Source organism: Furipterus horrens, unplaced genomic scaffold (genome assembly GCF_987537825.1).
Source record: "Furipterus horrens unplaced genomic scaffold, mFurHor1.1.pri manual_scaffold_2, whole genome shotgun sequence".
In the NCBI taxonomy this organism is placed as follows: domain Eukaryota; kingdom Metazoa; phylum Chordata; class Mammalia; order Chiroptera; family Furipteridae; genus Furipterus; species Furipterus horrens.
The window spans coordinates 160,236,703-160,248,519 of NW_028327172.1; positions in this window are offsets into that span (position 1 = coordinate 160,236,703).

Consider the following 11,817-nt stretch of genomic DNA (forward strand, 5'->3'; position numbering starts at 1 on the left):
GAAAATCAAGCCTCATTGCTTCCGACTGTGCAGACCAGTGGGGGTTGGGGCGGAGGCAGAAACTGCTGGTCTCTCAGCAGAGTCCGCTTGTTAAAAGGGCCCCCACAGTCCTAGAACATCCACAGAGCCACCCACTGTGGGAATGATGGCCAGGGCAGCAGCTAGAGGGGTGCCAATCTGCTGTGGAAGTGGGAGAGACACCTGGAAAAGGGGCAAGTGCTGGGCAGGTGGCATTGTTCCCTCTCAGACCCCTCCCCCACATACAGCGCCACAACTTGGTGAGACAGGTCACCCTGTACTGATGAATCCCTAAGCCTCCGACCCTTACAACAAAACAGGAGTGACAGCTCTACCTGGGATGTGGAGGCAAACAAACACAGGAGCCTGTCAGAATGAGAAGACAGTGAAGTATGGCCCAGAAGGGGGAATGGATCAAGGTTCCAGTGGGAGAACTAAGCGATGAGGAGATAGCCAACCTCACAGATGAGGAGGTAGACAACCTAACAGACACAGAATTCCAAACACTGGTGATAAAGATGCTCACAGGCTTGACAGATATGCTTGAGTATGGCAAATGTCTAAGAGAAGAAGTGAATGCTATGCTAAGTGAAACGAAGGAAAATCCACACAAAACCAATGGTGAAGGGAAGGAAATTGGGGTTCAAATCAATTATTTGGAACATAAGGAAGAAAAAAACAGTCAACCAGTGCAGAATGAGGAAGCAAGAATTGAAAAAAATGAGGAAAACTTCCCAAATTTTGCGAAGGAGATGGACATACAGGTCCAAAGCATGGAGGGTTCTGGGTGAGCTGGACCAGAGGGGACCACACCAGGATGCATCATGATTGAGATGCCAAAAGTGAAAGATAAAGAGAGAGTCCTGGGGGCAGCAAGAGAGATGGGGAGAGTTGCCTACAGGGGGTTGCCTATAGGACTATCGGCTGGTTTCTCAGAGGACACTTTGCAGGCAGGAATGAACTGGCAAGTAGTATTCAGTGCAATGAAAGGCAACCTGCAACCAGGATTACTCTATCCAGTAAAGCTATCATTTGGAATGGAAGGGCAGATGAAGTGCTCTCCAGACAAGGTAAAGCTAAAGGAGCTCATCATCACCAAGCCATTATTATATGAAATGTCAAAGGGACTTACTTAAGAGAAAGAAGATCAAAACTATGAACACTAAAATGACAATAAACTCACAACTATCAACAGCTGAATCTAAAAAATAAAAACAAAATCCAGCTAAGGAAACCAGAATACCAACAGAATCATAGGTATGGGGATCATTTGGAGGGTTATCAGCTGGGAGTGGGGAGGGGAAGAAATGGAGATATGGTGCAGGGATTAAGAAGCATAATCGATTGTTACAAAATAGACAGGGGGAAGTTAAGAATAATATAGGAAAGGGTGAAGCTAGATAACTTATATGCATGACCCATGGACATGAACTAAGGAGGGTGGGATTTCTGGAGGGAAGGGGGTTACTGGGCAGAGGGGAGCAAAGGGGAAAAAATTGGAACTACTGTAACAACATAATCAATAAAATATACTTAAAATAAATAAATAAATAAATTTCAAAAAAAGAAGCATAATTGGTAGGTACAAAATAGACAGGGGAATGTTAAGAATAGTAAAGAAAATGGAGAAGCCAAAGAACTTACATGCATAACCCATAGACATGAGCTAAGGGGGGTGGGATTGCTGGAGGGAAAGGGAGCACTGGGCAGAGGGGTGCAAAGGGGAAAACATTGGGACAACTGTAATAGTATAATCAATAAAATATACTTTAAGAAATGAAAAAAAAGACTCTAAAATAGGAAAGACTAAGGCCAATGATTTGGACATTGGTTAAAAGTGATAACAGGATGCCTACCATTCTCCGACCAATTGCTTACGTCCTGTAATTGCTATGGTGTTACTAAGGGCCTCGTTAAGTAAAACCAAAAAACTAAAATTAAATTTTAGTTGTTTTAGATTCAGATTAATTTGTTTAAAAACACCTTTAAAGTGCTAAGCTTATCTTGTCATTTATAGAATCTGATTGAAATATGAAGTAACACGGAGAGGTTTGTTTGTGTTTTATAACCAACAATAAAATCAATGTCTGTGAATGTATTAACCTATTTACTTATGCTTCAAAATAGGAGAGAAAGAGAAGCATAGTAATTAGGAAAGAAACTTTTCCAAGTTTTCACAGTTTATCAAAGTGGTATAATTAAATCTTCATGGGTTTTATTGAATATAATCAAAATGACATGGGTTCAAAACTTGACTGACATTTTGTAGTTATTAAAATATAATCACAGTGATAGCTAATATTTATGGGATGTTTATTCTGAGCAGATATTTTATTAAGAACTTCACATGCATGATCCCCCCCACCTTTTTTTTTCCTGCGGGTCCTAAGGTAAAACATGATTATCCCCATTCATTGATGTCACCATGAAGGTAATGGAACTGATATTTGAACATACTTGATTTGACTCAAACTTTTACCTACTATGCAAGTTCATGAAATTTTTTGAGTATCCTCATCTATCTATGTAATAGGGACATAATTTCAACTTGAAGGAGTATAAATAAGATCATGTATATAAGAAGTTGTAGCACATAGCAGACACTTAATTCTGAATTTTACTTTCTCTTTGGAGATCAAAAACTCAGTTCAAAACCTGGATGGCCTTGGTACTAACTACTGGTGCCTAATTTAGGCAATGTCTGTGTCTTATATAGTTACAGATGGCCAGGGCTGGAAAGGGCCTTCAATGGCTAGTTCTGCTCCTTATTTTGCAGCTGAAGAAATCCGAGGTTTTAAAAGGTGAAATGATTTACCCAAGAGTCACAGAGCCAGTAAATAGCAGAACTGGAATCTAAATCCAAGACGGGCACTCCACCTGTGTATCATGCCACCTTCCAGTTTCTTTGACAAGTAATTGCATTTTAACATGAAAAAATAAGCTATTGATTAGATATATAAAGTTTGCTAACCCCTCATTTTTATATAGATAATATTATAATTAAAGTTAATATTTTATTAAACAATTATTAGTAACTCACATTTATATGTATGTACAAATGCCTGAAACTGAAATTTCATGCCATCTTCAATGATTGTTGTTAGTAATTCACCCCACTAGGGTTAATTATTACACCTAATAACATGCTGGAAGCTCCTGCTTAGACTAATTATTCTCATAAATCTCTTTAGAGAAGTGTAAAATTCTCATTACTTAAGTGATAAAATAACTAATCTTTGCTCCTTGTCCCTCTGAGATAATAAGATTGCCAAGACTGCTCTTGTTGAATGATGTTTTAAGGTAATTAATAATGCTATAAGCACTGAGGTCCTAGGCAGCTGACAAGGGTGTTTGGGAACACTGAAGACACAAAAAGAGAATACGGAGTGTCCACCTTTACATATTTAAAGTGATTATTTCCCATTTAAATAATCTAAAATTGCACTAAAGTGTTTAATTTTGCACTTAGCCTGATTTTCATACTTTTAGTTCAAAGGGAGATCTTTGGCCATGCTGTCAAATTTATTGTCACCTAAAGTTTCACTGTTTAATTTTTTATTCATTCATTTATTCAACAAATACAAATAAGCACCAGGATAAAGCATAGAATAGACACTATCATTCCCCTCACGAAACTTGCAGTCCAGAAGACAGACAAGGAAACAGACTGTCAAAATATCATATGACTTGTGACACTTTCATGGGACTTCCTTATGTGACTGAAGTTTACCATGGACTTATTCAGCCACTGCCACAGCTGGTGACTCACAGCCACTACGTGGTCTAGCCAAATCACCCAGTTTGTCACTCTAAAAAAGGAGTCATTAAATTTTGGTACATCTATGTGTATGACTTCATTGAAATGGCCATTTCATGAATGTTTCAGTCAGGAGACAGAAACTACACCTGTTACTTGATCAGAGAGAACTGAATATAAACAATGGTTAACTAGACACGAAGATGTATGGAGGTAACTAAGTGGGTAAATACAAACTTAGAGGATGGCAGCTGCAGGAAGGAGATATGACCCCTGGGACTGAGGGAACAAAGAGATACGAGGTTGGGATTTTTGTTACTTAGAGTCTTGGAGGAGAGGCCCTGTGGACTTCAGTCCCAGGTCTCCAAGGAGAGAGAGGGCACAGCTCACCTGGTGCTATCGTCTCTAGTCCAGGGGGAGGCATGATGAAGTTATTCCTGCAAATGCTGGCCAAAACTGACTCATCTGCTACCGGGCTGCATACCATCCCTGAGGTGACTCTGATAGCAGCGGGAAGGCTACAAGAAACCCACGGGAACCTAGAAAAAACCGTCTGTTGTTTCTCCCTTCTCCAGCAAGCCAGTCTTCCTTCAGCGCCCCCTACTGGCAGAGTCGAAAGGACCTGCTGACAAGGCAGAAATGTGGTTGTCTAAGTCCCAGCTCCTACATCCTAAAACAAAGTATTTGACGGTGAGTAGGGAACACCAGGCAGTAATTTAATAATTAGAAAAAAAGATAATCCAACAGATGATCCCTGGACTCTGTTGTCCTCAAAGCTCCCCACCCCATGCCTGACAAGTACTACTTACACTTTCTATGTAGTTCTGTAAGGACAGGTTCCCCTCCTGTGTCTGATAGGAGGTCACTGGGAGGGAGTCTACATGGGCATGGTTATCCTGTAGCCTTTGCTCCTCCCCCTCCTACCTATTACAGTTATATAAATATCCACAGAGATATGTATTTATGATATCCACTTTTGAAGCTTTTTGGCGCATGTATCTTCATAGGGAAATGGTGCTCCCAAACTCAGTGGCTCATTCTGTTTTGCCAGCACCCTGGTAAGACTTTGATGGAGATACAGAGTTCCTTTGATTTCTCCCAAGGGGGCCTCTAATATGCCTTTTTTGCTCAAGGTTGACTGAGAAATTGGTTACTGGCCCACCTGTTGGTTGCCTTGTTTGGGGAGGAGATATGAGAGGTACAGTTCTGTGAATAAACTGGGGAGAGTTAAGGATGGGTTATTCTGGAAGGAAGGATGAAAAGAATGGGTTTGGCTCAGAATGACACAGAATGACTTTGGAGGGGGGAATACAGATATTATATAGTAATAGTTTGCATGCTATTTTTTGGTATATACACACATTTTTAAATACTAGAACTTTGGTGGGTATGCTCAAGAGATCAAAATAGTAAAGTGCTCTGAAAAAAAAGTAACACGAATAATCAAAATTCTGCAACAGTATAGCAGTGTCTCTTACAAAGGCATGTATTGTAAACCTACCAGTCACAAATTGGCCCTTTAGCACCATGTAATTGAGGACAATTATTTACTGCTCTGAGCATGCTCCATTACATATTTTTGCATGTTACAGATAGACCACCATTTTTTCTTGGTGCCAATCTGATACAGGGCCACATCACTAACATCCTGTTCCTGCCAGGTTTTACTTTGCTCCATACCTGAGTTGCATGAGACAGTCTAGTGCTCCATCTCACAGGTATCACCTCAACAGCTAGTTCCCTTAGTTTTAGCAAAAAATCAATTTTACACATCAGTAAAAGTTTCAGTGTGCTCTTGCATATTCTCTTTTACAATGTGAAGATGAGTAGGCAAGACATCTAAAATTGTGCCTGACCTAGTAAGTGTTATATATGTGTCAGCAGCTTAAAAACATATTAAGATAGTGAGTTATGGTTTAGGAAAAGACACTGGAAGTTTTGGTGTGTCAAGGAAAGGAAAAGTATAAGGATATATTGTATAACCATCTCTTCAATTAAGTCCCTTGACCCAATTATCTGCATATAAATTACTTCTATTGGCAAACATTCTCATATGGAAGTGACTATAACCAAGCAATTCTAATAAGTTGAGTTCTGAAATACTGATGTCAAATCTTGCAAAAATGGCACAATGATGTGATCCTGTTTGGGATATCACTGCTTAGAAATGCAACAATTCTACTAAGTAATGATCCTTTTTTGTTTGTAAATCCTTGAGGGCCAGACCAATTTAATAGATAAAAGTAGAAGCAATAGATGGATTTCCTTCTAATGCCAGTCTTTCTTTGCTTTAGGTTTTCAATCACCAAGGCAAAACTAATCTAGAGCCCAGACCTGTACTGCTCAAGAGACATCAGCTATATGTGGCTGTTTAAATTTAAACTTTAAATAAAATTCAAAATTCAATTCTTTAGTTACACTAACCACATTCTGGGTCATCAATAGCCACATTGTGGCTAGTAGCTAACATCTTGGACAGCGTATATTAGGACATTCCAACTTTGCAGAAAATTATATCAGATAGCATTGATAGATTTTACCTATCGTCAGGAGTACCAGCACTGAGTTTAATTATGTCTAGAATTTTTTTAACGGAGGCATGTGAACATTAAAAGAAAAAGGAGAGAAAAGAGAGGTAGTAATTATTTTCTTTTTCCAGTCTTACATTTAAAAGAGAAAAGTTCTACAATGATATATTTATGTTTCCATTATTATTAATTATAGCTTGGCTGGGTGGAATGGGAAGGCTCATTCCTGAGTACCTCGAGAGTACCAAGGACCCAGAGGATGATAGATTCCAAGAAGTCCACTCAGAATCTCTTGCCCTAAGATTGCATAACTTTAAAGAAAAATTCTGAGAGCGAGTTACACAGATTTCCCAGGAATCATGACATGTTTATGTGCAACATCTACTTAGGTAACTCTCATCTTACAGGAGTTAAACACTAATTTTCTTGTTAGGGAGAGCAATCACTGCGGCATCTCCAGGTCACATGAGGAACAGTTAATGCCCTTAACAAAACAATCAGCAGCCTCCTCCTCTTTTCCACATAGTGTTCTCAAGAGCCAATTATTTGGTACTGACGATTAGTATGAGAGAAAGGCAACGATTATTTACTGAACATCTACCAAATGTCCCAACAACCTGAAAAGGTAATTGTGAACACCGAAAGGAGAAAAAGACACTTACCAAGAACGGCTCTTGGTGGGTAACAGGGCAAAAAATCCAAACCAAACCAAAACACCAGAACCTAGCAGCTGTTTCTGCACAGGGGTCTCTCACAAAATGCACTTCATGAAGTAGCTTCTGCGCTAAACTGCCTGCCTCCGCTCTGTTTCTGCCATCTAAGCCAGCTCTTCTAAGGGAGTTCCTGGAGTCCCCTTTCAACCAATAGGACTGAAGCTTTCCTTATTCAATAAGAGTTGTCCAGGTCTAACCAATCAGAGTGGCTCTATTCTGATCCATCAGGACAGTGCCTTTGGACCAAACTATGATGATTCAGAGTCCTCATTTCCATGAGAATGAACCAATCAGGGACCAGGGGCTGGGACTTCTGTTTACACAAGCCAGCTGTCCTCTGACTTAGGGAAAACACTTTTCACAGAAGACTAAAGACTGTGTTTTCCAGGCTTGAGCTGAAACAGAGGATATTTCACCAGAGCAGACCAGGGGCCTGGCCCTCACAGATGTACTGTTTTCACAGCCCTGCTGCAGCACAATTGAACTGTTCCATAACAGTGCTGTTTCCACAGCCATGCTGTTTCACTCTTGAACTGTTTGTACCAAATAAAATTTCCTTCTTTACCACACCCCAAATTAGGGATTCCTGTTAGTGTTAAATTGGTGCCAATGACAGTTGAGTGACATACGTTTTCTTATTCTCATTTACAGACTGGAAACTGAGGCTCATAAAGTTCAAGTAACTTGTCCAAGGTCTCATAGCTAGGAAGTGAATCCAAGATTTGTTTAAAAAAAAGAAAAGAAAAAGAAGAAGGAACAGGGGTGGAGTGTGGAAGACTTTTTCCTTCTGTAGGGAAGCAAAATTTGCCACGCCATAAAGTCACTTTCTGGCATGAAGATTATTTTATTTTTAAGAAACAGAATATGAGGGAAGAAACTTTGACCTTCCCACTTACTGCCTAAAAGAACTTAGATAGTGGGTGTATGCCAGGAAGGAAGCTATCACCATAGATAACTAAAGTATAATATGAACTATGTGTGGCAGGGGAGACTTGGCAGGGCCTAGAGATCAGAGTCCACTCTGTGACCCATTGTCTCCGCATAGCCAGACATTTGTTTTTCCATCTCCATGTGAATTGCTTTTCCTTTCAAGTCCCAGACCACTATCCTCTTCTCCTTAGCTCAAGATGGTATATAAATATCAGCTGCCCACTTTGTCCCTCGGTCCCATATTCTTATGAAATCCCTGTATGTATGAATGTATATATTTAAATTTGATTATTTTCTCCTGCTAATCTGTCGAATGTCAATTTAATTTGTAGACCAGCCAGAAGAACCTAGAAGGGTAAAAATTTTTTTCTCTATTAATACCTCATCCCACACAACCCTCAGATGTCCTAAGCAATGTTTCCTTAGGGTTTCAAACCTCCTTGTTCTGCTACCAGCCATGTTATTTTGAGACATGTTGCATCAATAGATTGAGGGTAAGCACCTTTCACAACCTGGAGAGATCATATGCACAAAAAATGTTTTCCTATACCGTCCTACGCCCCATTGACACTTAACTCTAAGCCATAGAGAATGCCAACAGAAGCAGCTGTGTCAATGGTTGACAGGTCAATAGACAACTGTACAAAAAAGATCTTGGAGAAACATTATTATATCTCATTCCACCTGCCCTTCATAACCCACTTTTCTTTTCTACGTTACAAGTGAGTCATTCAAGGCCAATACTCGGAAATTTTTCTGCCCTTCCCTAGAGGCCACAGATCACATCTATTTGCTAACTTAGAGTAATAGCTAACTAGGATTGTGCAAAACTCACAGTGATGTCACAACCCAAGATCAACATGATGCCCCTCATTTGCCATGCTCATAAGCTCCACAAATGCTCACACAGAAGAATGGCTGTAGAGGTCACAGGAATGGAGGCTGACTTCTCTTTGAAGCTTGTTTTGTGACTGCTGTGGTGAGGACCTTTTGGCAGGCCTAGCAGCAAGCACCATTTCCTTTGTGTACCATTGTGTGCCTTTGTAGCTCACATTCTAGCTAAAATAATTGTATTTGAACCAGCATAAGATACCAAACAGTTTTTTTTCCTTAGGCATGAGGCTGTCATAAATGTCAAAATGATACCTGGAAAATTTTCTTATAAGCCCAAGATTTATTTTTTTTCTTTCTAGATTTTGAGCCCAGAATTCTACATGTGTATTTTATAAGATATAATTTTCCTTTCTGACTTTTTTTCTAAAAGTTTGCCTTTAATGAACTTCTGTACAATTGTAGAGTTTGGTATTACTCATGTGGCATGTGTCTGAAAAAATTCTACTGAGCTGTAACATGAGAAGATGTTCTATTATTCAAGACACATCATTGAAGCAGCTTTTATAGTTAGAAAAGAAAGGAGAGAAAAGTAATGAAATGCATAAGTAAAACAGTAATTTCTAATCTGTGCAAAAGCTAATTTGCTAATTTGATATACAGTAAATGTAATATGTTTTGATCCCATCAAAGCATGTTATGCAGTGCCTTGTGAAATCTTATTTGCAAAATTAATTTAGATTGTCTTGGAATAGACTTTCTGAAGTTCTATAAACAACAGTAGCAATCACTGGCAGAACAGTGTGGAGCATCAATCTGTCTGGCAGATTGGATAAGGTGGAAGGCTGAGGAAAGAGGAAGAGAAGGAGGGCTTGTGACTTATCTAAATGTCACAAAGAAGCTAATGGTGAAGTGGATTCTCAGCATTTCATTTCCCTACCCCCAACCACCATAATTTTTTGTTTGTTCCTTGGAACATAGAGAACGGAAACCCATTCTCTACTTTTTTTGCAGCCTACTATGGCAATCTTCTACACACCCTCCAACCACAGTATCTCAGCCCTACGCTAGTGCCCAGTTTGAGGATTCAGCCATTTCCTTCCTCTGGTCGCCTTGCAGTCCTGCCAAAGACTCCACCCCTGGTTGAAGATTGTTTTTTTCCTTACGATTGGTAGTACTAACTAGGACACTGATTTTACTCTTTAGTTTGACAAATATTTATGAGCATCTTCTATGTGCTATGTTGTTTCACAGTATGCTTCTATGTTCTAAGGGCTAGGTTTATAACTGCGGACACAGCACTGTCTCTGCTTGCAGGATTGTCCATATCCCCCAGTGCAGTGGGGACACAGGCATTTACAATACACTGTAGGTTCCCCAGCCAAAGGAAACCACACTTTCTCTGGCCAGCCATCTTGTAACTTCATGCTCTCAGCATCAAAGGTGAAAACAAAGAATTTCAAGAGCCTTTTCTGTGACCCTGTTTTTGTGTCAAGTGGGGAACACAGGGTATTATTGTCTGAGGCTACAACTACCCTGGGTCAGGCAAATATAATGCCACAGCGATAAATAATTTAGAGATATTCTACTTGGTGAGCAGAGAATTAGAAAATTGAGACATCTTCAAGAACATAGAAATTAATCAAAGCATTTATTTTGTAGCCCCAAGAGGAGACCCTAAATCTCATCTATGTCTCCTGACATGGTGGTGATACATGTGACTGTTCATCACTACTGGGTCTGCAAAGGACAGTTGTGGTGTATACTGTATCTCCAGGTAGAAACACCAGAAATTTGAAACATCTGAAAAGCATGACAATTAAGAACACATTTGTATTAACAATTATTTAGTGTCATGAGGGAACAACTGTTTTCAGCACACTCTACTCTTGCCATTTTGCAGCCAGAGCAGGGCCTACTGTGTTGTAAATACATAGCCCAAGAGACATGTTTCACCTCAGGCAATATTATGAATCAAAGTACTAGATGTCACATAGGTCATTCACTATAAACCATGTGCCCTGCAGAAATTTTACATGATAAGAATTTATGTGTACCATTTACAAAGACAGTTTATGGATTTTTACCCAACTGGAAAAATTTCAGCTCTGTTGAAATATACATTTTAACTTTTTTGTGACAGAGCTAGTAGAGCTAGTAAATAACACAAATAGCTAAGGTCAGTTTATGAGTGACTGTTAATTAAATAACTAAACCCATCACTTTATCAGCAGGTGCTTAACGAGTATCAGCTGAGCAAAGCATGCAGCGCCTCAGGCATCAGATGAAGTTCCCTTCAACAACCTGTCCAAGTAGTAGGACCCAGTTTTCTTCTGGTCTCTAACTGGTGTCCCAGAAGGTAGAAGGGCTTTCTTAAAACATATGTGTAACGAGTGTATTCTCCCACCTTGCACAGAGAACTCCTCAACAGCTACTAACCCTCCAACACTGTGACAAATATCTCTTGAAGAAAGAAGCTTGAGTGTGCACAGCCTGAATCAGAATCTCCAACAATGCCTTTCTCCCCCTGGCAGCATCTCTCCCAAATAACCCTTCACCTGGGAACACAGCTCCAGAGCAACCTGAGCAGCCTGAGTAGAGAGGCAACTAGATGGGTAAAGTTGTGAGCTTCTCTGCTCTGGACTGGGGAGATGGTCAAGGAGGTGAGCTTGGAACTCTTCTATTCCCCACCTCATCAATGAGGAATGATTTCCAGCTCCCTCCAGCTTTCTGTTTCTCACTGAAAGAGGTTGGGGGAAGGGTTTGAAGGCAGGTCAAAAGAGGTGGGGTTTTCAGGATATAATTTGGTGACTTTATAGACAAGGACAAGGATAAGGAAATGGGTGGTGAGACGCTTTTCCACTGGAGAAAAATGAGAAACTCTTGTGGAAGCCACAGTCCAGAGAGACAGGCCCACAAAAAGGCTAAGACTCACTAGATTATAGAACATGCCTTCTTTCGCATATGCCAAGTTAGTTCCAGTATAAGGCCAATTCAAAAGAACCTATACACCCCTATGTTCATAGCAGCACCATTTACA